Source organism: Peromyscus leucopus, chromosome 10 (genome assembly GCF_004664715.2).
Source record: "Peromyscus leucopus breed LL Stock chromosome 10, UCI_PerLeu_2.1, whole genome shotgun sequence".
Lineage (NCBI taxonomy): Eukaryota > Metazoa > Chordata > Mammalia > Rodentia > Cricetidae > Peromyscus > Peromyscus leucopus.
In genome coordinates, this window is record NC_051071.1 from 48,889,617 (window position 1) to 48,916,282 (window position 26,666).

The 26,666-nt window shown below is 35.0% G+C and overlaps 1 pseudogene; it reads left to right on the forward strand.

Annotated features, from left to right (window-relative positions):
• Nucleotides 1–556: 556 nt before the first annotated feature.
• Nucleotides 557–1,942, forward strand: LOC114692405 (annotated as a pseudogene).
• Nucleotides 1,943–26,666: the final 24,724 nt, after the last annotated feature.

Sequence of the window (26,666 nt, forward strand, 5' to 3'; positions counted from 1 at the left end):
TCTCATAGGAGCTGGTGAAGTCTATATCAAGTAGCAGCGGTGGTCTCAGAGGATTGGTGGGTTTAGGGGATGGATTGTGGCTTGCAAGTTACAGGGTCTGGTGGGGGATAGTAATAGTTGGGCCTACCTGCAGGAGAACTGCATGCTGGCCTGCCATTGATCATGCTCCTGGTTCTAACGCCTAGAGGCTGGGATGAACAGCTAAGAGAATAAAGTCTCACCTCTTGGTCTAATCAGAGCTGGTGGAGTCTGGCTGGCTCAAGGTTTAAGAACATTGCCTCTTCTCCCAGAGGATTTGCATTCAATTTCTAGCAACTGAATGCCATTCACATCTGCCTGAAGCTCCGGTTACACAGAATATGATGCTATCTTCTTGCCTTCATGGGCAGCAGGCACACAATTGGTATACTGACATAAGGGACAGACACATATTCATACACGTTTTAAAATTAAAATGATAGGTTATTAAAAGCAAAGGCAAGGAGATTAATGAGCTTGAGTCTGTTCCAAGCCACATAACAAGATAGTGTCTTATATAAACATATTAAAGTTGAACATGGGCCAAGCACTGAACTGGGCATTTGACGAGCATCACCTCTTAATCCTCAGAATATTCCAGGGAGTTTTACAGGGTCCCATCTCCTGGGCCATGAGTGAGCTGAAGGACTGACTGCCCATTGCAATTCCATGATTTCAAGTCTGTGAACCACCTGAAGGTCTGTCCCTGGTACACAGCAGTGCTGGCCCGCTCGGAGGACGATGGCATTGGTATTGAGGAGCTGAACACTCTGCAACTGGAGCTGGAGACCCCGCTATCCTCTGCAAGCCGGCGACTGTGTGTACTGGAAACTGAAACCCAGATCCTTACTGACTGGCAGGATAAGAAGGGTGATCGACGGTTCCTGAAGCTGGGTCGAGACCATGAGCTTGGTGCTCCCCCAAAACATGGGAAGCCCAAGAAGCAGAAACTGGAAGGGAAGGCAGGACATGGGCCCGGCCCTGGCCCAGGACAACCCAAATCCAAAAACGTCCAGCCCAAGATCCAGGAATATGAATTCACTGATGACCCAATCGACGTGCCTCAGATACCCAAGAATGATGTTCCCAACAGGTTCTGGGCCTCTGTGGAGCCCTACTGTGCTGACATCACCAATGAAGAGGTACGAACACTAGAGGAGATCCTGGAGCCCCGCCCCGGAGATGAAGCTGAGCATTATAAGATTCCTCCACTGGGGAAACGCTACTCCCAGCACTGGGCCCAGGAAGATTTGCTAGAGGAGCAGAAGGATGGGGCTCGGGCAGCAGCTGTGACTGACAAGAAGAAAGCCCTCATGGGACCGCTGACTGAAGTGGACACTAAAGATGTAGATGCCCTGCTGAAGTCTGAGGCCCAGCACGAGCACAGAAGATGGGTGTCCCTTTGATGCCTTGACACAGCGCTTGCTGCAGGCCCTGGTGGAGGAAAATGTTATTTCCCCTATGGAGGACTCTGCTATTCCTGACATGTCTGGGAAAGAATCACGGGCTGATGGAGCAAGCACCTCCCCCCGAAACCAGAACAAGCCCTTCAGTGTGCCACATACCATGTCCCTGGAGAGCCGCATCAAGGAGAGCTGATTGCCCAGGGCCTCCTGGAGTCTGAGGACCGGCCTGCTGAGGACTCAGAGGATGAGGTCCTCGCTGAGCTGCGTAAATGGCAGGCTGAGCTGAAGGCACTCAGTGCACACAACTGCACCAAGACCTGCTGAGGTTGACAAAGGAGGAGGTGAGCTGGCAGGAGCTAAGGCAGCGGGTCCACGTGGCAGACAATGAGGTCATGGATGCCTTTCTCAAGATCATGGCTGCCCGGCAGAAGAAGCGCACCCCAACGAAGAAAGAAAAGGACCAGGCCTGCAAGACCCTGAAGGAACGGTAGAGCATCCTAAAGGTCTTAGATGGCTAGCCTCACCTGCTGCCGGCCACCTCCCTGGCCTGGCAGAAGCCCACTTCCTTGGAAGCCTTGGCGGGGGCTGCCATCAAATGACAACAGTCTCAGGGCTGAAATACTCTCAGGCCACTCAGCTGAGCTGTGTGTAGCCAGCATGCAAGGCCTTACCGCGCTGGCCTGGACCTAGCATCTGCCTGGTGCCTCAGCTGAGCAGGCTTGTCCCTGGTTGTCTGCTTTCCTTCTTACAATCTCCTCTACACCTTTTCCGCAAGGACTTCTTCCTTGCGGTTTTGTAAAGTACAAACTTAAGAATAAAATGACTGCTGTGTTTTGTTTTTTAACCAAATTAAAAAAAAAAAGTTGAACATGAAATCCTTCTCACATAATCTGATGAAACAATATAAAGTTGCTAGAGATGTGAGTCATATTGATATGTAGAAAAGAATAATTTGGACAGAAGTTACAAAATTTGAGAGATTTTTGTAATTCTTTGTGGGGGAGTTATTTATATTTGCCTCACATATATTTTGTGGAAACATATTTCCTTAAGTAGAAGAAATCAATATGAACACATTTACATTTTAGGTATATAGTAATATAGTATTTTTTTCTTGTAATTTGGTAAAATTATTTATTAGTATATAAAATTACAATTGAGAGAGGTAATATCAGTTCTTCAATTCTAAGGAAACAACCTTCATTAAATTTGTATGCATACATATTTCTATGATGTTTTCAGAAACCATTATATAAACTAAACCTATTAATTAAACCATATCATAGAAAAATATAGTTAATATTTAATGTATCAGTCATCCACATATTCGATACTTACTTCCTCATGAATGCTAGGCAAACAGTATAACTGGGTTCTATCTTGGCTCACAATTTTATCATTTATTTACAGAGATTACAGAGAATTTAAAGTTAATATTATGTTTCATATCAAGCTGGGTTCTTACCACCATGTATCAATTAATAGCATCTTTGTAAATAATTATAGTTTTAATAAAATAAATTCAAGTATACATCAATTTGATATGCTAATTTAACCTAAGTAACCTATCTGATTTACAAACTTAAAGCTTAATTTGTGAAAGATATAAACCTTTATAAAGTATGAGATACCAAAGATAAATAACATCACTGCTCTAGCTCTTAAGTATTAGAGAAGATAATTCTGATATGAGTATCAATTTATCATCATAACATTATTGTGCAAGGTACAGTATACCCATCTTCTCAATATTCTACTTTTAAGGTCAAAAGAATAAATCAATCCTGGAATAATTTACCATATAGGATGATTGGTAAAAAAAAAATTTTGGCAGACTATATTTTCCTAGCCAGGATTACAAAATTTATATTTTTATTCTGATCATGATGATTATTAATTTTCAGACATCGATCCATGAATTTCATAATTGCTGGAAAGTGATAAACAGAAGTAACTTGATTCTACATGAGACGGCAGAGGTGTTTAACCAACAACCATTGGCTTCTATTCAGGACTGAAAAAAATTTTCTACTGTGAACTCATTGTACAGTACAATTTTGGGTCACTTAGAAGCTCTAAGGAGTGTTGTGACTACAAACCACCATGTCTCATAATCTTTACCTGGCATCACCTCTTTTCAGATTTTTCAAGTAAAATCAAATGAGTTTTTAGAGATCCCACTGCCTCACATTTATAGATGCTGACATTACCCATTCAAAAAGCATAAAATAACATTCACATTGAAAACCATACAGAATACTAAAATGAGATCCTGATCAAAGAGATTCTGAAATATAACATGTGGTTGCCCTCTAGATGAACTTGTGAATCTTAGGTCTGGATAATGATTGCATAATTCTAAACAATTTTGTGCATTAATTCTATCAGATTTTTTAGTTTTTATTTAATTCTCTATTCCAAAGAACATCATGTGTTTTAAAAATATTCTTACATTCTAGATACTACAAAAGATATATTTTTTCCTCAAGTGTTACGATTTTTGTCTTGTTAAATTTTTGACTTACTATTTCCTGAAGTGAATGATTTCCATCAACTGGAATTTCTTTGTGTGTTAGAATCCTTTCTAGTCCCTTAGGTAATACAATATCTAGAAGTATGAGAGAATATAGACCAAATAAGGATTTTACAGATGTGAACAGGGGAGCAAAATGACTCTTCACTATGCTCACTGCCCAGTATGCATGCCCTGTAGTCACAGAGGGACCTATTAGTGGAATATACAGCCATTCTTGGAGTTTCTACTGGTGTCCAGTAGTTAGTGAGGATGCTGAAAGGCATTGAAGTTATTTATCTTTTTAAGTGTATTCTGTTTCTGTGTTATCTAAAGCTAACATTTCTCAGGGCAACTGTATATGTTTTTCTATTAGTTATTAGTGAAATTATCTGCTACAGGGGTACCTAGACTGTTCACCACACTTGAAGTTTTCCTCTGTAGGTGATTTGTGTTTGTGTTTATATGGGGTATACCTTAAAGTGTGCTTGTGATGATAGTCCCCTGTCCCTGAGACACAACACAAAGTATTCAGTGATAGGATATACAAGCAGAAATGATCAAATTCCATCCCTATTAACAAAAAAATACTGCTTCTATGGCCTTAAGTTTCATTCTTCCTTGCAAAATAATTAAGGAATCTATACCAATAATTTATTCTGCACAATAATTAATTTCTATGCCAAGAACAGAAGCAAATGTGCTCTATGTGGTAACATATTCTCTACCACTCCCACATTTCACTGATTAATTTTTGACCATCTTCATTTTTCTAGATAAAGATCCTAAAAAAAAATAACAAGCTATTCCTTTGAATCAACCTAAAATTGGGTAATACTGAGACCTCACTAGAGTGAACAATGAAATGAAAACTTAATTTTGTGAATATAGGATGGTTTATTTGAATTATTCTGTCATATATATATATATATATATATATATATATATATATATATATATATATAATATATACTACTCTGTGCTGTTCTTTTTAAAGGAAACTTGTATTAAATTAAGTAGAAAACCTTGAGCTTATGCACAAGAAATTTAGGCAGTAAAATACAAAACAAAAAAAAAAAGATTAAATACATAATTAGCATCATTGATTATAAGAAATGCTTTATGATGGAACATACTCAAAAGGGGGATTGGGTATGTTTTATGATTTATAAAATGAGACACTAGCATTCTTTTTAAGACTATGATGAATATAAAAGATTTGTTGAACATTTGGAGCTAAAAAATTCCAAACAGGAATATATGAAACAAAAAATACCAAGGCTGATATTTTCAAGAAAGAGTAATAATGTCTTTGAAGTAGTGGGGAATGGAGCAAAACACATGAATATTGAAAATGCTTGTCCATATTTCCTTTGGAATGTGGGTAGCAAAAAAAGTGGCTGGCTTTTAACACATGAAATTCTCTCTGTATTTTGTTGTTGAGCATTATTACATTACAAACAAATGATAAAATATACTAAGCTGCCATATCCATATATTTTGAACATTTTTAAATCAACTTTGGAATTTGCAACTATATTCAAAGAGAACTGTTCTTCAATCAACTACCAACATAATTGAAGTATAGAGTATCCATCGCCTGAACATCTTCTTTATAGTATTTGTTTTAGTACACTGTCATGAATTTAATGTTTGCTTTTTTTTTTCAGTTCTGTGAAAACCATGTATTGCAGCTAGGACTTTTTCTATCTTTGAAGAAACACTATGACCACAGAAACTCTTACAAAGAAAATGTTGAATTTGGGTGGCTCACTTATAGTTTCAGAGGTTTAGTCCATTGTCATCATGATGGGAAGCATGGTGACATGTAGGCAGACATGATGCTGGAGCTGAGAGTGCTACACCTTGCAAGCAACAGGAAGTCAGCTGATTCACTGAATGAAATCCTAAGCATAGGAAACCTCAAAGCCTACCCAAACGGTGACATACTTCCTCCAACAAGGCCACACCTTGTAATAGTGGCACTCACTGTGAGATTATGGCAGGACAATTACATTCAAACTACCACACCATATTATAGTATGGCTGAACAATAAGTACAACTGCATATATAACTGTTATGGCAACAGTTTTACTGCCAACATGTACATAGCACAAGTAATATATAGCTTCCCTTAATGTTATCCATTTCAATAACAAATGACAGCAAGATGCTTCACAAATATTCAATGAGTGAAATAAATAAGAAATATGAGATATTTTAGCTAATTTTTATTGAAGTAAAGTCCAGTATTAAATACACAAAATTTGGCTGTGCAATTTATGTATTTATTTATTTATTTATTTATGTATTTATTTATTTGGTGAGTGAATGTGGATATGTATTAATATACAATTAAATATATTTTATTGCATAAAATTTTTTGTCAGATCATAGATATGCCAAAGAGATTGAGAAATTTTTAATAGTTGTGTAAGCTATTGATTGCTGACAGTTTGCTTTAAGGCCCTGGCATAGCTCTTTAAATTTTAGTAGTTGTAGACATTTACAACTAGCTACGGTTCAAAGTCTGAATAATATATTATACTACAAAAAACAGGGCTTTGTTGAAGCCATATGTTATTGACTCTTAGAAAATCACTGGACTGTGTGTCTAGGAACATGATTCTATGGGTAAAAGTACATGTCACTCAAAGATAACAATTTATGCTAGATTCCACAGAAACTTACAAAACCCAGAAGCATATTTCTAATGTGAGCTTCTGTAATTACTACTCCCTTACTAGGAGATAGCAGGTGAACAAAAGAGAATCCTGGAAGCACAAGGCTGAGTTAGTCTAGTATACAATTGGAAACACAGCATAAGAGATCCAGTCTCAAGAGAGGTGAAATGAAAAGAAAGTGTCTGTAGGGTTTTCATTGCTATGAAGAGACATCATGATCATGACAACTCTTTAAAAGGAAAACATTTCATGGGAGCGGTCACTTACAGTTTCAGAGATAATTTAGCCCATTATCATCATGTCAGGGAGCATGTCAGTGTGCTGCAGGAGTAACTGAGAGTCCTACATCTTGTAGGCAACAGGAAGTCAACTGACAGTCACACTGAGGGAAACTTGAGCAAAAGAGACCTCAAAGCCCACTCCCAAAATGACATACTTCCTCCAAGAAGGACACATTTCCTAATAATGCCACTCCATTTGGGGGCCATTTTCTTTCAAACCCACCACAGACAGATATGCATGGATGTCCTCTTACCCCCTGTTTATGCCAAGAAGTGCGTATGAGCATATTCACACACAAGTTTCTACACACACACTGTGCATGAAAAAATATTAAGGCACTTGAGTTGAATTAGTTTAATTTTTTTGTTTTACTTTGACTTATTCTGCACCCCAGTTTTTCAATCTATCCTTTATTCAGAGTTGCTCAAAATATATTGAAAACTTTATAGATGTAACAGCATAAGCAGAAATTATACAAAAGCAGGTGATATTAAAGTGCTGCCCACTATCCTTCACTTGATGGATAAACTTGAACTTCCCAGAGACTTCATAGAACTTTTACAAAAACAGCATATTATCAAATATTTGAAGGTTATGACAGGGGAAATTGTCTAAATAAAGGGAAGAATAAAAAATTTCAAATACAATAATATGAATTGAATAAAATAACTTCTTTATGTTTTGAATACAAATAAGAAGTGAAAAGATCTTCATGAAAATATAGATAAATAATAAAAGTTGGATATTTAGATCGTTCCAAAGTTGAATGACCGAAGTCTGAAAGAACATTAGGAGAGGGATCCTATAGTCTAGCTACCGAGACAAAAAGAAAACTAGATGAAGTCAATGGAGAAAGCTGAAATGGGGATGCAAATCCATCTGCTTTCTATTTTTTAACCCCCACAATTGACTGACTGTCGGAAGGGCTCTACCTGTATATACATCTGAAATTTTAACCCAACATGTCTATAACCCTCTCATTATTTTCTATAGTTTAGCTATAAGCCATTACTGTAAATATCTTTATTTTTGCAGCTCAATGGGTTAAAAAATATATAGTCAACTTTGGTGTCTTTTGGTCCTTAGTCAGCCATATCTAATCTATGAAATAAAAAAAAAAAAACCTATAAATGTTTTTAAAGCAAATGTAGTACCTGCTTTCAGTTTCTTAAATCACAGACATTTTTCTTGTCAGAACTAATGTGCTAGTTAAATAACCATTACTATGCCTCAACTCTCAATATATATATATATATATATATATATAATATATATATATATATATAATATTCTATAATATAATAATATATTCTAATAATGAAGACAAGCACATTTTAATCATTCTGAAATTCACTATCATTTAAATTCTTGCTTTTAATGCAATTTAGATCATAGTTAATCTAAGTCAAATCAAAATCATCATACTACTTCTTTGGTCCACTATTCTTTGCTTCTCTTAATTTTCCTGTAATTCTGTACATTCCCTAGTATCTGTTGTCTACTTGAGGCAGAAGGTAGTACAGGTATTTACCCTTCTCCTATTGTCATATTTCTGAATTCAAACACTGCAATTAAAATATAAGCATTTACTTTAAAAAAATCTTCTAAAGCAAATATCTAAGAGATATGGTTGACTTAAATCCAGAAGAAATCAGATAGTACTATATAAGGTTTTACTACACTCTGTTCAAAATTTACTATACTGCCTGTCAGAATTATTTCTATCTTGATTTTCTCTTTATCCTATTAACTATATGACATTGGAAACAAGTAGTTTCGGTTCATCTTGAAACTCAAGCACAATAGCACTATGGTTCTGGAAAGTTATTTCACATCCTGAAGTTTCAACAATATGGATGTCCATTTCACTACAGTAAATTTCTACAAATTTCATTCTAAATTGTAATTAGTAATAAACTAGTAAAACATGTTAATTCAGAAAAACTTAATTTTACATTTAATGGTAAAATTATATCTATACTTATTTTTCTCCCTTCATTCTTTTTTCTTCTTTCTCTGTTTTAATATTAGGTTTTGCAAGTAATTTTGCCATATCTTTTCCTGGCATTATTATGGAGAGAAGAACCAGGCTGGATAGGTCCTAGACTCTAGGAGAGAAACCTACTACTATTGTTTTGCTAGTACTATTGTTTTGCTAAATGAGCATTTTATTATATTGACTCTAAATTACTTAATATAGCCATAGATAAATGCTTTTCTTGGTCATAAGAAAAGCTTATATTGCAGAAGAGACAGACTAACAAAGATCCACTAGCCAAGGTAGAAAAAAACAAGAGACTACACATCCTCATTTTGTTCTTGTTTTTTGGCTTACATTTTTTTTTTTTTGCATGGTAAGTCAGGTGTGACTTTTAAATAAAGATTTTCTTTTCATAAATTCCACATCCCCACCACTGCAAAGAAAGAAAGAAAGAAGAAAGAAAGAAAGAAAGAAAGAAAGAAAGAAAGAAAGAAAGAAAGAAAGAAAGAAAGAAGAGAAGAGAAAATAACCTAACACTTCTCCCCCTTTTCAGTGTTTTCACAATTTCTCTACAATTTACAATGTTATTGCAAACCTTGTTTTTTGGACCATCAATTGTAATGCAATATTTCCTGTAGCGGACATATTTTTTTATGTTCAATCAACCTTACACCCATGAGAAAATTCTCTTTGTCATGGAGTATGGAAAACTTCATACTATTAGTAACCACTCTGCTGGCATCTTGCTTCTCCTTTGGCCGTGGCTGGTATCTCTCCTCCCCTTTCTTCTCTGTATAGCTGCTTGGAATTCCCACCTGCCTCTAAGCTGCCTAGCAATAGGCCAATGCAGCTTTATCTATCAACCAATCAGAGCAGCACTTATTCACAGCACGCAGAAAGACCTCCTACAGCAGCTGTTGAACTCTTAAGTGCTGCTTAATGGGCTCCCCTAGTAGGACCACAGCCGACAGGGGTGCTGAGTGTGATTTGACAGTCGTGCTCTGGGTGTCTGGGTCAAGTGGTTTCAGAGGAGAAGAATGTTAGTATGTCGCCTAACCATTGGTCATGTGATATTTTGGTGAAGAATGTGGCTTCTTTTTGCCCTTGTCTAAAAAAATCCGCCTGAAGCTAAAGTGAAAGTTTTGGATTAATTCTGTTGGCATGAGAAATCTCACAACAGCCTAGTACAGATTCTGTAAAGTGGTTGCTAATGGTAACTCTAATGAAGTTTTATAATGAAAAGGAGCAAGCTGATCGGGGTAAATCACAAAATGTAAAATTTGAGGAGAACATAAGCACCCAAGAGTGGAAAGGATCTAAGTCCTGTGTTGAAGAAGATAAACAAATTAAGAAATGGAATAAAGGGCATGATAATCTTAGGGCAAGATCCCACCAAGCTAAATATGTACCTTGTAAAAAGGAATTAAAGAAAACCTTAAAGTAGTGTGTTGTGGTACATGCCTTTAATCTCAGCACTTGGGAGGCAGAAGCTGGTGAATCTTTGAGTTTGATGCCAGCCTAGTCAACAGAGAAAGTTCCAGAACAGCCAAGCTTAGGAAATGAAGGGAATCATGGAAAATAGAAAGCCAGTGAAGATGTAATAGAATAAGGGGACCACATCCCAGCCCCAGTAAGCAGTAGAACTTGACGATTTCTGCCACATGTTTCTGGCTTTAAAATTAAGAACAGAAGAAATAAGTTAAAAAATTTGCCTCCAAAACTTAGGAATGCTGCTGGAGAACCAAGCATGTGTCAGGGGTGTCTGTGAATGCAGGCATAGAAAGGCCATTTTGTAAAGCTATGAAGATGAAGTATGGATGGCCTTGGAGACCCCAAGATATTTGAGATGCCAGAGTCTTGGTTTACCTGATGAGGAAAGCTGATAACAGGGAGTGGGAACAGCTCAAGAGAACAAAGCATAATGAAGTCAACAAAGGTGAAAGGAGTGGAGATCTGATGAGCCTTTTGACATCAGACATGGAGATGGAGAGTTTGGAGTTTGCCCAGCTGGTTTTCAGTCTTGCTTTGGTACAGCATTTCCTCACTATGCTCCCTTCCCTATAATTTGAAATAGTAATTTATATCCTGTGCCATTATATGTTGAAAATATGTGATATGCTTTTATATTTTGAATTTACATGGAATTAAAGTTAAAATATTTCATGAATCTCATAAGATATTTTGAATTTTGAGCAGTTGAGCAGTGGAGAGTGTATTAGACTATGGGGATTTTTGAAGTTAGACTAAATGCATTTCACATTATGGTATTGTTACAAGCTTACAGGAACCCGGAAGTGGAATGTGGTAGTTTGAATGTAATTGGCAACTATAAAATTATAGGTAGTGGCACTATCGAGGTTTGGCTATTTTGGAGTAGATATGGCCTTGTTGAAGGAATTGTGTCACTGTAGAGGTGGGCTTTAAGGTCTCATATATGTTCAAGCCATGCCCAGTGTCTCAGATCACTTCCTTTTGCCTACAAAAGATATCGAACTCTCAACTACCTCTCCAGCATTATGTCCCACCATAATCATAATGGACAGAACCTCTGAACTGTAAGCTACAAAATTAAGTGTTTTTCTTTATAGGAGTTGCTGTGTTCATGGTGTTTCTTCACAGTAACAGAAACCCAAAAGATAATGGAACAATAGAAAATTCCACAGTTACTATAATATCCAGTTAATGACTCTGAGGAATTTAATTAAATGATATAAGCAATGGCATATCACATTTTATTTATGATTCTCCTGTGCTGATAAATCCCCGAGGTCTTTTGCATATGAGGCAAGCATTCTATACCCCAAGCTTCAACTCCATATCTTTACTAAGATTCTAGGTATGTTTGTGGCAAAGGTGTTTACAATGATCCAACATGAAGAAAAAGAAATCTAACTTTTAAAGCATCTGCGGTTTTAGATTGTCAATATAAGCCAGGGTCAAGAGACAGACTCACAAGACATCATAGAGACAGGCAGAGATTCAGACACACAGAGGAGAATGAGGAAAGAGAGGAGCAGATGAAAAACATAAGAGGAAAGAAGTAGAAAACAATGACTGGCCTTACTCTTTGCAAAATTACCCTAAAGAAAAATCTTTTAATTTCTTTTCCTGAGTGCATGACTGGTACATTTTGGGCACTCTAGGTTTACTATGAATATGTTCAAGCTGGCATCTTTAATTATCAATTAAGAAAGAAATGAAAATTCATCTCAATTAGTCCTTTCCTCCATTATCTAGAAATGCAAAATAACATTGCACAAGTTTATAGGAGTAATGATATTTAGAACACATATAACATTTGGATTATTTTTTATTAGAAGACTTACTTGAACATGTTTCAAATGTGTGCTCATCATGGTTTCAAATACATATGTATCTATAAATAAAAATCAGTTTAAAAACCCTTAACCATCACAATCATTGTAAATAATTTTACCGTATTATATTATCACATCAGTACCTAGACAGATGTTTCAACAGTTAAGAGCGCTTAATATTCCTACAAAAGATCCAGATTTTGGATCTAAGCACCCATATTATGACTCACAAAATTCTGGCATTCCAGTTCCATGGGATCTAAAGCCCTTGTATGGTTTCCTCTGCCACCTGTCATACAAATTTTATACACACACACACACACACACACACACACACACACACACACACACGCACACACACACGCACACACGCACACACACATACACACACACACACACACACACACACATATATATATATATATATACATGTATATTCAGGTATACATTCATACATATAAAATAAAACATAAATATCTTTTTGTTAAAAATGTAATTGTATTAGCAAAGAGCAGTCCTCTGCTTTTATCTCTTCTGAAAATAGAACCAAACAGCGTTTTTTCTTTTTTGTGAATAGGACAATCATATGAGTGCACGCTAGAAGAATAAACATTGTCCTGCACATGACGTTATATTTGTAAAAATTACTTGACTTACTAATACTACTATACTTTTGTAATATTTCATGGCCAGGATTCACATCACATCACAGATTTTACTATAAAATGGTAAGCATGACTACTCTATAACTTGTTACAGATGATATGTAACACATAATACGGTTATATTATTCAATGTCACATTTTTCTTACTTTAAGAAAACAGTCTGTAGTTCTATCAAGTGATTAAAAGTACAAAATATTCACAATTCCTATTAAGCCAAATGAAGGTGTCTGCTCAGTTTGCACAGCTCTCCCTCTTAACCTCATTTTGTTCCTAAAATCACCATGCTGATTTTTTTTTTTTTTTTTTTTTTTTTTTTTTTTTTTTTACTTTTTAAGAGGATTTTAAAGATAGGCAGACCAGAATTGAGATAAGTAAGCATAGGCTAAAGAAGTGAAAAAATACTAACCTCTAGGGCATCCAATTATTTTCACTGTGGGATAACCTTTTGCATTCATGTGTAGACCCTTCAAAACAATGTTTTATACTACACAATTCAAAATAAGTGCTTTTAATTTTTTTACAGTTTATGAGCCAGTGAGAATAAAGAGAACATATGGCCTCTAATAAAGTTTCCTTTTCAAAATCTTCCAAATAAACTGCCCCTGGGAAATGTTTCCTTCTCTGTAATAACTGCATTTTCCTTTTCACCTACTCCAACTGTAAGTGGAATTTTATTGTATGCTGCTTGATCCTAAATAATTTATAATTTGCCACAAGGACTTATATGAAATAGAAACAAATATTCCTTATACTTTTTTAGTTCACACCAAGGCAAGTTTTTGACCAGTGAGAAAACATCACTGCCTTAAAATCACAAGTGAATATGCATCTTAGGAATCTACATAACTGATTACCATACAGCTACAACTAGAGCATTAAATATGAAATTTCAAAAAGAATCAAGACATCCAATAGTACAATATCGATTTTATATATTTTGAAAAGATTAATTGCAAAATTATGAGGATTAATATTTAGATGAATTGACACCAGGTAATTGAGAAACATGTTGACAATACATATTTTTCTCTATGTAAATTAAGGGTTTATTTCACTTTCGATGCCTTTAGAAATGTTGCAATGTTTTTAACTGTTGCCATTTAAGATTTTCAGGAATTTGTAGAACAGCCCAGGAGTCTTGCCTTTAGGAAGTAGTCTGCTTTAGCATCTGTCAATGTGTTTGTCAATTATGCCCTTCATCTATAGTTACCCTTAAATTTGCATTGCTTTTTCTGCACTCAGAATGATGCTAATTTCTGACTTCTCTCTCTCTCTCTCTCTCTCTCTCTCTCTCTCTCTCTCTCTCTCTCTGCCTTTCCCCTCCCCTTTCCTCCCTCTCTCTCCCTTCCTCCCTATTTGTCATACTGCACAGTACAGGAATATTTGATGCCAATTTTTCTGAAAGAATAAAAAAATTTATGTGTTAATGTATGTTCACAATATTTCATGGCAATCTTTGATAGTTATTTTTGATAGATATTTTAGACTGATTGTGTGTATCAAACTTCTCAAATCCAGGACAATAAGAACACAATACAGACATCAGCTATCATCTGTGGTGATATATTGTTGTACCCTAATAAAATTTGCCTGGAGATCAGAGAACAAAGCGAGTCACTACATTAAACATAGATGCCAGGCAGTGGGGTCACATATCTTTAATCCTAGCACTCAGGAGGCAGAGATTCATCTGGATCTCTGTGAGTTCAAAGCCACCCTGGACTATATGAGATTGCTTCAGTCTGGGAGAGAAACAGAGCCAGGCAGTGGTGACATATACCTTTAATCTTAATACTTGGAAATCACAGGCCCTTAATCTCAGCACTAAGAAGGAAGTGGTGTCGCTGGGAAGAGAAAGGTATATAAGGCGTGAGGAGACAGGAAATACCCTTTTCAGCTGAAGCCTCTTTTTGGCTGGACCTCTTTCAGTTGAGGACTCAGAGACATTCAGTGAGAGGATTTGTGGATTTGCAAGGTGAGACATAGCAGTGGCCTGTTCCTTTGTATCTCTGATCTTTCAGCATTTACCCCAATATCTGGCTCCGGGTTTTAATTAAAAGACCATTTTAGAATTCTAGCAACATCCAAAATCTAATGGATTTATTAACCCTCTAAGTTAAAACACATATGTTGAATACATTAAGTCCTCAGAAGAGTAACAAAATTACTAAATGTGCTCCAAATGAATCAGCTACTGAAGCTTTTTTTCCAGTGTTTTTTCCAGTGGCTCCTCTTAAAGGAACAATGAGAAAGTGACTTTAGTTAACTTAAGAAATTCATTGTGATGTCACATAAGAAAGCTAAAAAAACTTCAACAAAATTGCTTGACCATTCTAGTCTTGATCTTGAAATTTAACTCTTTAGACTTTCATATTACTTGGCTTCTGATATCATATTTTTCCCTGTGTTTCTTATGAATTTACCATATAAATTAAAATATGACAAAAGATATTGCTATACAAAGATTAAAATTTGGTTTAAATTATAGGAGTTAGTGACAATAGTTAAGTCATAGTGAATATTCTATGTTTATTAAAATGAGAGGAAATTTTAATGAGTCATTATTTTTCTTATATCTTACACCCATTTTAATATGAGAATCAAGAGTCTGTTTTGGAGGAACAATAACAGGAGAACTAGACAATACAGTGAAAGCTGGGCGGCAGTGGTGGCAATGCACATCTTTAGTCCTAGCACTCAGGAGGCAGAATCAGGCAGATCTCAGGGAGTTTGAGGTCAGCCTGGTCTACAGAGCGAGATCCAGGACAGACACCAAAACTACACAGAGAAACCCTGTCTCGAAAAACTGGCAAAGAAAGAAAGAAAGAAAAAGAAATACAGTGAAGAAACTCTAATTTTATTATTTTTCTTCAGGGTTATTTTTGTATTAAATATGTATGTCTCTTATTGGTAGAGAAAATGACAACATAGATATTTAAAGCAAGGAATGTGATTTTAGGTCAAGCATTGTGAACAGAGTCCACTGTTTAGAAGATATAAGCTAATCTTTATTACATTTTAGAAGTCCCTGGCTTATGAATGTATGTTTCTGGTTGCCTATACTATAGTCTTCAAGTAGAGGCAAGTTTTCACATGGCAAGGTCTTTTCATACTTACTGAGTTGTAACAAATTGTCCATGAGGATGGTAAAAGTCCTTATCTCTTGGTGATATATCTATGAGAATGTCTATGGTCAAAAATGAATAAGAATGTTAATACTGTCTTGACATTGCACAAACAATAACATCTTCGTGACAAAGTTGTGTTGAAATGAAAAAAAAAAAAAAAGACACTTTGAGCTCATGGACCTCCTTGTGTCCTGTGAAGTGCATCAGAGTTAGATTCATAATCTCTATCCATATGCTGTACAGTATTTGTGCCAAACCCAGCTTGTAAAATAATTAATGAGCATATGTCTTCACCAAATTAGATTTAAATATATAAATAAAATAATTATATATTAAAGATTTTCTGTGTACTGTGTTTTGAAGTACTGCGGATGATTTTTTTGACATACCATTATTTCAAGATTTTAAAAGGACTGTTATTTTCAGTTTTAGTATATTTTAGTGATTCTGGCAAATATCAGTATTGGAATGAATATCTATTTAACATAATAAATTTATTTGTTCACATTGCAGCACTTCAGAATAAAACCTTGGTTCTTTGTCACATCAAGACACTCTTTTTTCTCTCACATGACAATTTATTTAATATGTGGATTATTTTTGACAAACATCTTTCTGAACTTCCATAAGGAAGCAATAAATGAAACAAGGAATTACTCATGTCCCCATCCCAATATGTAGAGCATTTTTTTTTCTGATTCACAGGGAAAGGTAACTTGAAATATCTCTAAAGGGTGATCAGCTTGCCCGATGAAATGGAAAAACTCTTCCCTTCATAATAATAATGATGCTAATATTTGAGATCTCTTAGGTTTAAATATATACAAAGCCCTTTACATCACATGGCTCAGAGACATCCTATGACAATAATATCATGGAATAAATATATGTTGCAAAGATGTACATGTCCAAATTATGAAGTAAAACTAGTATTTATATATGGAGTATTATTAAAAGTCATTTTAGAAGTATTATAACCACATTAGAATTCATAAGGTTGTACACATCAGGTATTGATTTTACTTAATATTGTATGTATATGAACAGAATTAGAAGCAAAGAAATTAATTAAAACAAGTTTTATTTCATTGATATTCATTTCTCTCACCTCAAATATGGCTTTTATTTTTTTAAGAACTGTTTTAAAATTATGACAATTCTATTTGTAAAAACTAAAAATTTCTACTTAATTTCTGATTTCAATTAAAAAAATCACAAACATAAATGACCTATTTGATTTGGTTGAAATTTTTTTTCAGTGATGCTTTAAGTGTCTGTGACTAGTAATTCCATATTTTTGATAAGCCTTTTCCTTTTAGGACAGTTGAAGTACAGTGAATAATTTCTTTCCATTTTTTCTCACATTAAAGTCCAAGGTTTCCTTGTGAGATTTAAAAAGCCACCAAACTTTATAAACATAAGAATTACTTCCACATTAAAGACTGAACACAGCAGGGCAGTACTGGAGGCCCAGGGAATGACTCAGACATTGAATTGAAATGGAATACTCCCCCCAGGTGATTTAGAAAATGTCATAATCTTTTCAATATGATGAACTGAACAGGCTTACAGAGATCAAGGTAAAAGCCAGTGTGGAGGCTAAAAGGTACAATCATCACAATTTGAACTTTTAATCTGAAAGACCTTCAATTTCCTCTCCCATTGGCTTTCACAGGTTGGCTTAACTACAGGATTCACCTAATTCCAGATCAGCTATTTGAGGGCATCTTAAAAGTATATAAAGCATTAGGGATCATGAGAGAAGTTAAGAGATTTAGACATTCAAAGTCTCCTGGTGCTGGCATCACAGATTCTAACTTTTAAGTCTTTTCATGCTTACAATATAAGGAAAGGCCCTTTGAGGTTATAACCAATAAATACTTAAATGTTAAAATAATTTAGTCTTACAAGGGTGATTGGATGTGAATAAGACTGAGCAGATACATGTAGGAAATTATAGTGGATTGTTGTAATCTTTGGTACAATGGTGTGCAACTGTTGTAATGCTGACCACCTTCATTTCCTTGGAATCAAAAACTTAGAAGTCAAATGACACTGTGAAAAGCAGCAGCTTTGCAATGGACCTACATAAAGTATTGCATGCAAGTGTTAGGAACAAAACAGGCAGAAGTAATTGACAGAGATGTGTCTGTTACGTCACCAAACGTGAAAGAGTCCCCCCCTCTCATGCATGAACGTGCATGTAATGATAGAAAGCAATTTCACCAAGCTGTCAGAGAAACAGGGTATAGGCAGAATGATGAACTAGTGAAAACTAGCAAAGCATGTTCATGTGGTTGACATAACTTTGAAGCGGCAAATCTGGAAAACTGTCAATCACATGTACAATATGGAAAAAAGAATTTGATTAAAATATAAAACTTGCATTTAGGAAACACTTCCCCCACACCAAAATGATAACCCATACCTGATATTGATCTATAGGATCTCATGGCAATTAATTTGAATTTCTAAATATGAATACATCAAAGAATATACCCTGTGTAATTTTTATTTAAGAACACAAACTTGGAGTTCGAGAAACAACTCCATCTACATAGAGCATCTACATAGCTCACATCAGGGCCCTGGGTTTGAATCTCAAAAGATTGAAGAAAAAAGTAATAATGTATTCTAGGAATAATCTCATAGAAACTATTTAAAGGTCACTACTTTTATGTTTTCTTGACTGTATCACTCTTGTATACAATGTACTATTGACCATATTTACTCCAGACTATCCCCTACCATCCTTCACCCAATCTGGGTACCCTCTTTTTCTCTCCAGATAGCTCAATCCTGACTATATGTCCTTATGCCCTTTTACTTTTTTCTTTATGCTGCATGCCAGCAGTCACAGATACTTTGTGTTCAAGATTGCAGCAATCTTGTCAATCAAATTGACAATGCCCCATAGCATCTTCCCCGTCCTTTGGCTCTGAAAGTCCTTTCAGTCTCCCTTTTGTGAGATTCCCTCATTCTCACACAGCGTTCAGTAAATGTGGTGTTAGTGACTAGGCACTCAGCAATCACTTATTCTCAGCAAATTGGTCGATTTTTAACACTGTGCTGAAAGAAGCTTCTCTAATCATCGCTGAGAGCTGCACTGGTCTATGGGTACAAAGAAACATTTGTCACAGACAGTTTAAATGCATTTCCATTTGCCATAACATTCATAGTCGAGTTTCCTATGGGGCTGTGACCTCCCTCACCATGAGCATATTAGCAGTTCTATGAAGCAAGGTATATATTACCTCTTGTGGAAGAGCCCTGAAATCCAATCCTAAAGTGGTTGGTTACTGCCAGGACTTTCATTCCACTAGTATACCAGTTGATACACCTTTACAGACAAGATCTACATTTGTGGAAGTTTGTGGTTAGTCATTCTTATTTTTCAATGCTTTCCTGCATTAATATTTTTGACTTCTACTGCCCTAAAACTTGTGTTTTATGAATATCCTCTCTTCCAGACTTACCATGTAATGTCAAGTCCCAACTGATACCTGACTAACACAGCTCCTGCACCTAAGGCTCAGGGATCATTGCAAAAGAGGGAGCAGGAAGATTGTAAAAGCCAGAGGAACAAGATATTTGCTGTAAGAGTTGTGTCTCCTAGAAAGGTCAGAAGCTACACCCATGAAGTCTCATCAATATGGCTGCTTAAACAAGACTACAATAAAATTTACACAAATGGACATGGTAAAATAGTAGGGGAAAAGCCAACAAGGCCTCAACATTAGACAAACAACCATGGGTAACTGGGAAGTGATGAGAATAGAAGAAATGGTTTGTCCCAGTGACTAATCAGCAAATTGGTTATCAGATACTAAGTAACTATCCTGAGATCTAGGAATAAAATTTTATTATTTATAAATAAAATTTTATGAACTGAACAGGTTGTATTTATAAATATGCACATGCATGCAAATAAACTCACACATATGCATATTTATATACATGATGAACACACATATAGCATACATATTATATATATTTTATATATATATAAAAGAAAAAGAGGCCATGAATTAGAGAAATTAAGATATATGAATGGAAGCAGGTAGAGGGAGGAAGGGGAAGATTTCATATAAGAACAAACAAAGTGTTTATCTCTGTGGAATTGGGTTACATCTTTTGTAGTATTTTTGTCAGTCCCATCATTTTTCAGAAAATCCTATTTTCTTCAGTATTGAATAGAATCCAATTGTGTAACTGTGACACGTTTTAATTATCCATTCATCAATTAATTGACATCTAGGCTGGTTTCAATTCTGAGCTATCATTAATAGGGAAGCAATGAATATGAACTTTTAATAACTCTGGTATTGGGTATAGAGTGCTTTGGGTGCCTGTTCAAGGTAGTATACCTGGGTAACACTGAACATATTTACCTTCTTGAAATACTTTCACAGTCATTGCAAAAGTGACCACACCAGAACACACTTCCACCCAAAATGAAATCTCAAGTAGTTTATCCATTTTTAGTTAAAATTATTCACTTATTTACATGTGCTTAGTGGAATGAGCAAAGTATAGCTTTCAGGAATCAGTTTTGTCTTTCTATCCTGTGGGTGCCAGGGGAACAAACTTAGGTCCTTTGACTTGCTGATAATACCATCAGACATCTCCCTACCTCCTCAAAGGAATTTTAAGGTCTATTGCCCAGATGTTGATTTCTTTTAAGAGTGTTTGTTCCTTTGAGAATTCTCTGTTGAAATATATTATCTTGATGTTTAGTTTTTAAGTGTATATTTATATATTTGTTTATTTCATTTATTTAGCTGTCACAGTTTTTATCATATTCCTTTATAGCAGGATCTTTGTAGCTACAATTTTCCTGCCCAGTCAAAATTTAGTTCAGGTCAACATCAGGATTATTGCTTACTGTATGTCAGGCTCTTGATGTTCTTATTAAGTAAATTTCAATATCCTTGAGGCCGTGCTTAGATTTACTGTTTTGTCTATCTGGTATTTTGTTTTTTTTTTTTTTTTTTTATTTTTAGCCAGGATCAGTTTTTTATTGATCAATCAGAAAATGAATACAGACACCAGACACAAGTGCAGACCATCCAAACACCCACTCAGCCCAGCTAACATCCTAGCACCGCTGGTAAGCACAAAAAAAAAAAAAAAAAAAAAAAAAAAAAAAAAAAGCAGTATTGGTGACAGGAAGATCAGAGAACCAGAAAAAGTCACAGCTACCTCACCTCGCCGGATCCTCAGCTGATCTTGTTTCCTCAGACTGGAGGCCTCTGAGTCCTCATCCAGAATGGGTCTCAGCTGAACTGCTGCTCAAAAGCCTGAATGCTTAACCAGGCCAAATGCTTAACAAGGTCAAATGCTTCTAGTTCCTGGTCCTCATGCCTTATATACCTTTCTGCTTTCTACCACCACTCCCTGGGATTAAAGGCTTGCTTTCTGTGATTAAAGGCATGAGTCACCATGCTTTGCTGTATCCTTGAACACATGGATTTGTGGCTAGTTCTGCCTCCCAAGTGCTGGGATTAAAGGTGTGTGCTACCACTTCCTATCCAATATATTTAATATTGTGGCTGTTCTGTCTCTGACCACAGGTAAGTTTATTAGGGTGCGACAATATTTCAGGGAACACAATACCACCACATTCCTTGTACTTGATCTTCAATGCATTAAACTTAACTTTTCTTGTGCAAACTATTTTTAATTTCATTTGCTCCACTTTTAAATTATTGATTTTCTTTTCAGTAACTGCAGCCTTATTCTGTAGATTCTTCATTATACCGATATCTGGTCATGTTCATTTACTTCCCTCTTTTAATTTCAGAAAGTCAGGTCTTACATTCACATCACAGATCCATTTTAGTTTTTCTATTATTGCTTTTTTAAATTTTATTTTGTATTTTGTTTTGTTCTTCTCTCTGTGTGTATAAGGAGAGACATACTGATCTAATTTCATTATTCTACGTGTAGATATCTACAGCTTTCTAATAACCATTCATTGAAGATGTTATTTTTTTTTCTAGTGTGTGTGTTTAGCCACTTTTTCAGAAATCATTTGGTTATTTTTTAATATGGAGTTATTTCTGAGTCTTTAATTTATTGATATGCATGCCTAATTTGTGTTAGTATCATGCTGGGTTTTGTTATTATGGGTCTGTAGTATAATGTGCACTCACAGATGGATGCATGGAGTATCTTGGGTTGTTGTTGTTCAAAGTTGCTTTTGTTTACTCAGGTTGCTTTGGCTTTCATATTAAATGTAAGATTATATTCTATTTTTGTGAATAGTAGAGAGATTTCAAATCTCTTGCATGGCATCTAAAGATTTCTTTTTGTAGGATGATCATTTTCACAATAATAATTCTCTGAGTCTTTGAGCAAGATAGGTCTTCCATTCTACCCTCTGCTGTCTTCTCAATGTCCTTTCCATACCACTTATTATACAGGCCTTTTAATTCCTTGGCTAGATTTATTTCTATCTAATTTTGAAACTACTGTGAATGGAATTATTTTCTGATTTTTTTTTCTCATTGGTATATAGGAAACGTGTGTATATGTGCATTTTCATATGTATGTGTAGGAATGTTCATGGGTGTGACTGTGTATGTGTGTGTTTATGTGTGTGTATTCATGTGTGTATCTACTATGAAGTTGTGTATATATGTGTCTATGCATGAGTATGTGAATGTATGTGTGTGTGTTTGTGTGCATGTATGTGCATTTGGGTGTATATGTGTTTGTGCATGTTTATGTTTCAGTGCCTGTAGGTTTGTATGTGTGATATGTGTGTGTGTGTATTATATCACTTGCTGAAAATGTTGATTGTTCTAATATTTTCTGATACAGTCTTAAGAGTATATTATGGGTAGAGTTATTATCAGCAAAAGCACATTTTGACAACTCTATTTGTATCATTTTTATTAGTTTTCCTTAAATTTATTTGTAAGTGTTGTTATTTATTATTATTTATGAATATACTACCTACTAAAATTCATTTATATACTAAAAGTCTGTGTGCAGACTCTTTTAAATGTCATCATTAGAATCAAATTTAGTTGCAAAATACCAGGTCCTTCAGACTACATGTTGCTAAATGAGGCCAAAATATATTAGTGCAAGCAATCTCAAAAATGTATTGATAAGCCAATTAGAGGAACATAAAAAAACAGCAATTGTTGTAATTAGATTAGCTTAATTCCAGAGATGAACAGATGACTATATGTTCACAAATCAATGACTATATTGAACCACATAATTATACTCAAAGACAGAAATCATAAAATCATCTTAAAATTGACAGACAATAATCTTTCAAGATAAAAGTCATAAAAAAGGTACATCTAGGGATCATACCTTTCCCTAACAAAAGCCTTATTGATAAACATGTAGCCCATATCATGTGAAACAGAAAAAAATCAAAAAATTCCAATTAATATCAGGAATTAGACAAAAACATCTACTCTTGCTGTTTCAGTTAACTAACTAAATATGATATGGAAATAAAAGTGATAGACTAGGGAAAGTAGAAATCACAGAATCACTTTTCATCATGATGTGATTCCATATTTAAAGAGATTAAAGACACTACCAAAAATGTTTAGAGCTGATGAATACATTCTGCAAAAAGTTGCAACATAAAATGATCACATCAAAATATTTAGCCTTGTTATATATCAAATATAAACACACTGGGGAAGGAGTCAGAGAATAATTTTCATCCAGAATAGCCATACAACAAAAAATGAAATCCTACACAGTACATTTTAACAAGGAAAAATGAACCTCTCTACAATAAAACTAAGACTCTGAAGAAAAAAATAATGATGAAGATATGTGAAGATGGAAAGAATGCCCAGAGTCATGAATCATAAGAATTTATTTCCTCAAAATTGCTCTCCTAATAAAAACAATCTCTAGATCCAACTCATTCCCATTAAATTTTCAGGGCCATTCTCCCAAATAACAATTTTATGAATCTTAAAATTTATACATTACAAAAATAATGCCAATGTAACTACCACAAACCTGAACAAAACAGAAGCTGTAGTAGGTTTTACCACACCTGATTTCAAGTTATGCTACACGTCCTTAAATATAGGAACAGAATGTCACTGTCACAAAACACATATTTGTGGAACAGAGATGAGGATCCAGGAATCAATACACACAAATATAGATACAAAATTTGACAAAGATAACAGACCTATGCATTGGATGTTCAGCAAACATGATGGGAAGCATTGTCACCAATGTGTAGAAGAATAAAATTATATCCACATTCAAGAACTTGTAAAGAACTCAAGTCTAAATGGATTAAGGGCTTCAGTACATGATTTAGTACTATGAATATACTACAAGATAAAGAAAATTGAGGGTGTGCTTCAACATAGAAGCAAAAATGGAATATTTCAAAATAAGACTTCAGCATAGGAGTAAATAAAACCAACAATATTCAAATGGAATCGGAAGAAACTATAAAGCTTCTGTACATAAAAAAAAGAGTCAATCAAAGAAAATAGTTCATGAAAAGAAAAAAATTGCTGCGCGGTGGTGGCACATGCCTTTAATCCCAGCACTCAAGAGGCAGAGGCATGGGGATCGCTGTGAGTTTGAAGCCAGCCTAGGCTACAGAGTGAGTTCCAGGAAAGGCACAAAGCTACACAGAGAAACCCTGTCTCGAAAATCTGAAAGAAAAAAAAAGAAAGAAAGAAAGGAACAAAATTATTTTCTGGCTATATCACTAGTAGCGAATTAGTGTCTAGAAAATAAAAAGAACTGAGACACCTAGATAGTTGGTGATCTAATTAATGAACAAGCTGCATAAAGAATTATCACAACTAGAAATGCAGATGTGTAGGAAACATTTAAAAATGTGTTCTGTATCTCTAGCCACCAGAAGAATGCAGGCTAAAAGTACTCTAAAATTCCATCTTTTTCTAGTCAACAATACAAAAGACAAATGCTGGTAAGGATGTTGAGAAAGGGGAACCCTTCAAGATTTCCAGTGGGAGCATAAACTAATGTGACAAGCCAGCTTAGACATAAGTATAGAGGTTCCTCAAAATACTAGGAATAAAACAACCCATCTATACCACTTCTGAGAATGTAAGTAAGGCCTCTGGACCATACTGCAAAAATACTTTTAAATACCTATTCATTGCCTTTTTATTCACCATAGCTAAGATATGGAATCAATTTAGACTGATGAAATTTTGGTACAATTACACAGTGGGAATTTATTCAGCTATAAACAAAAACAAAATTATAAAATGTGAAGTTAAATCAATGAAACTGGTGAGAAATTATACCTAGTGAGGCAACTCAAACCCAGGAAGATGATTACTATATGTGCTCTCTCATACATGTGTCCTAAGTGCTACTCTCTAGTTTCATTTCCATGTACCATAGGAATGTGTAGGAAACCAAGATATCAGAGTTGAGAGGCAGGACTAATTTAATGGAAGAAGAGGAGTAGATTACAGTAGTGACATGACAATGTTCTAATGACAGTCTTTTTTCTTGTTGTAGCTTGAGATGAGTAGGAGGACTATGTGACGCTTGTTTTATAAATATAAATTCTCATGACATTATACCTATCCCAAATCCTCTATACACATATCATCACATTGAGGATTATATTTAAATGCATGTATTTGAAAGAACATGAACATTTGACCTACAATAACTTCCTTTCTGTCCAAATATTGTTATGCATATAATAAGAACAGTGACATAATATGAAACCCGACAGACCTTAAATAAACCAAACAGACTCCAATCCAGGTCTCTCATCTTTTCTTTTTAAATCTTGTGTTCCTTCTTCTGATTATGTGAGTGGCTATAAAATGATAAACATCCTTTTATTTAGAGCTCAAATCAGTGAATAGGCAATAGCATTGCACATATTTCAGCTGTTATTCATTTGTTTGTATCAATTCTGTTTTCTTCACCCCTTCCTACTTGTTTTTACATTGGCCTTTTAATTCTTTTTCTTCCTTCACCAAGTTACAAAGTTGTATTTACTGTTCTGTAATTTATTTTCACAGTAAGATTGCCTCTGGCTACCAGCCAGCCATTTATATATACAGCAGAGACAAATGCTAGTTCTTTGCATGCAATTCTGCTGTTTTATGTTCTTGGAAAAGTCAAACAGTGAGTACACCAAGTCAGCAGCTTTTTCAAATCATCTGTACAGAGAAGTTTCTCCCTAAGATTTCCTTCAAAAGTTGACCGCAACAAAGTTCAACCACTGGCACTCAGCTGGACTGTAAATACAATGATTGGCTCTGGCTTTCACATTCAAACACAGAGTAATTTAAACTGCTGACCTTTTGTCTTCTTGTCATGTACCTTCAAAATTTTCAATTTCTCTGTAAGGTATTATGATTATTGAATATGTCTGAATAAAGGCAAATGTATATAATCAAATAATGCTTATATAAGTTAAGGAGAACTTCATGAAAAAGTTATACATTGGCAATATGAGTTATTCAGAATAATAGCTCAATGACTACAGACTCTCTCTGATAGTTTAATGACAAGACAGAGTATTACTGCTTTTAAATGATCTAGTTATAAGTAATTATAAGCGAAACTGGTACTTATAACATCTTGTTAAATGAGAACATTAAAGGACCTTAAGGAAGTGATGTTCTGCACAGATCTGCAAATCTACCTTCTCTGGAAGTTGTG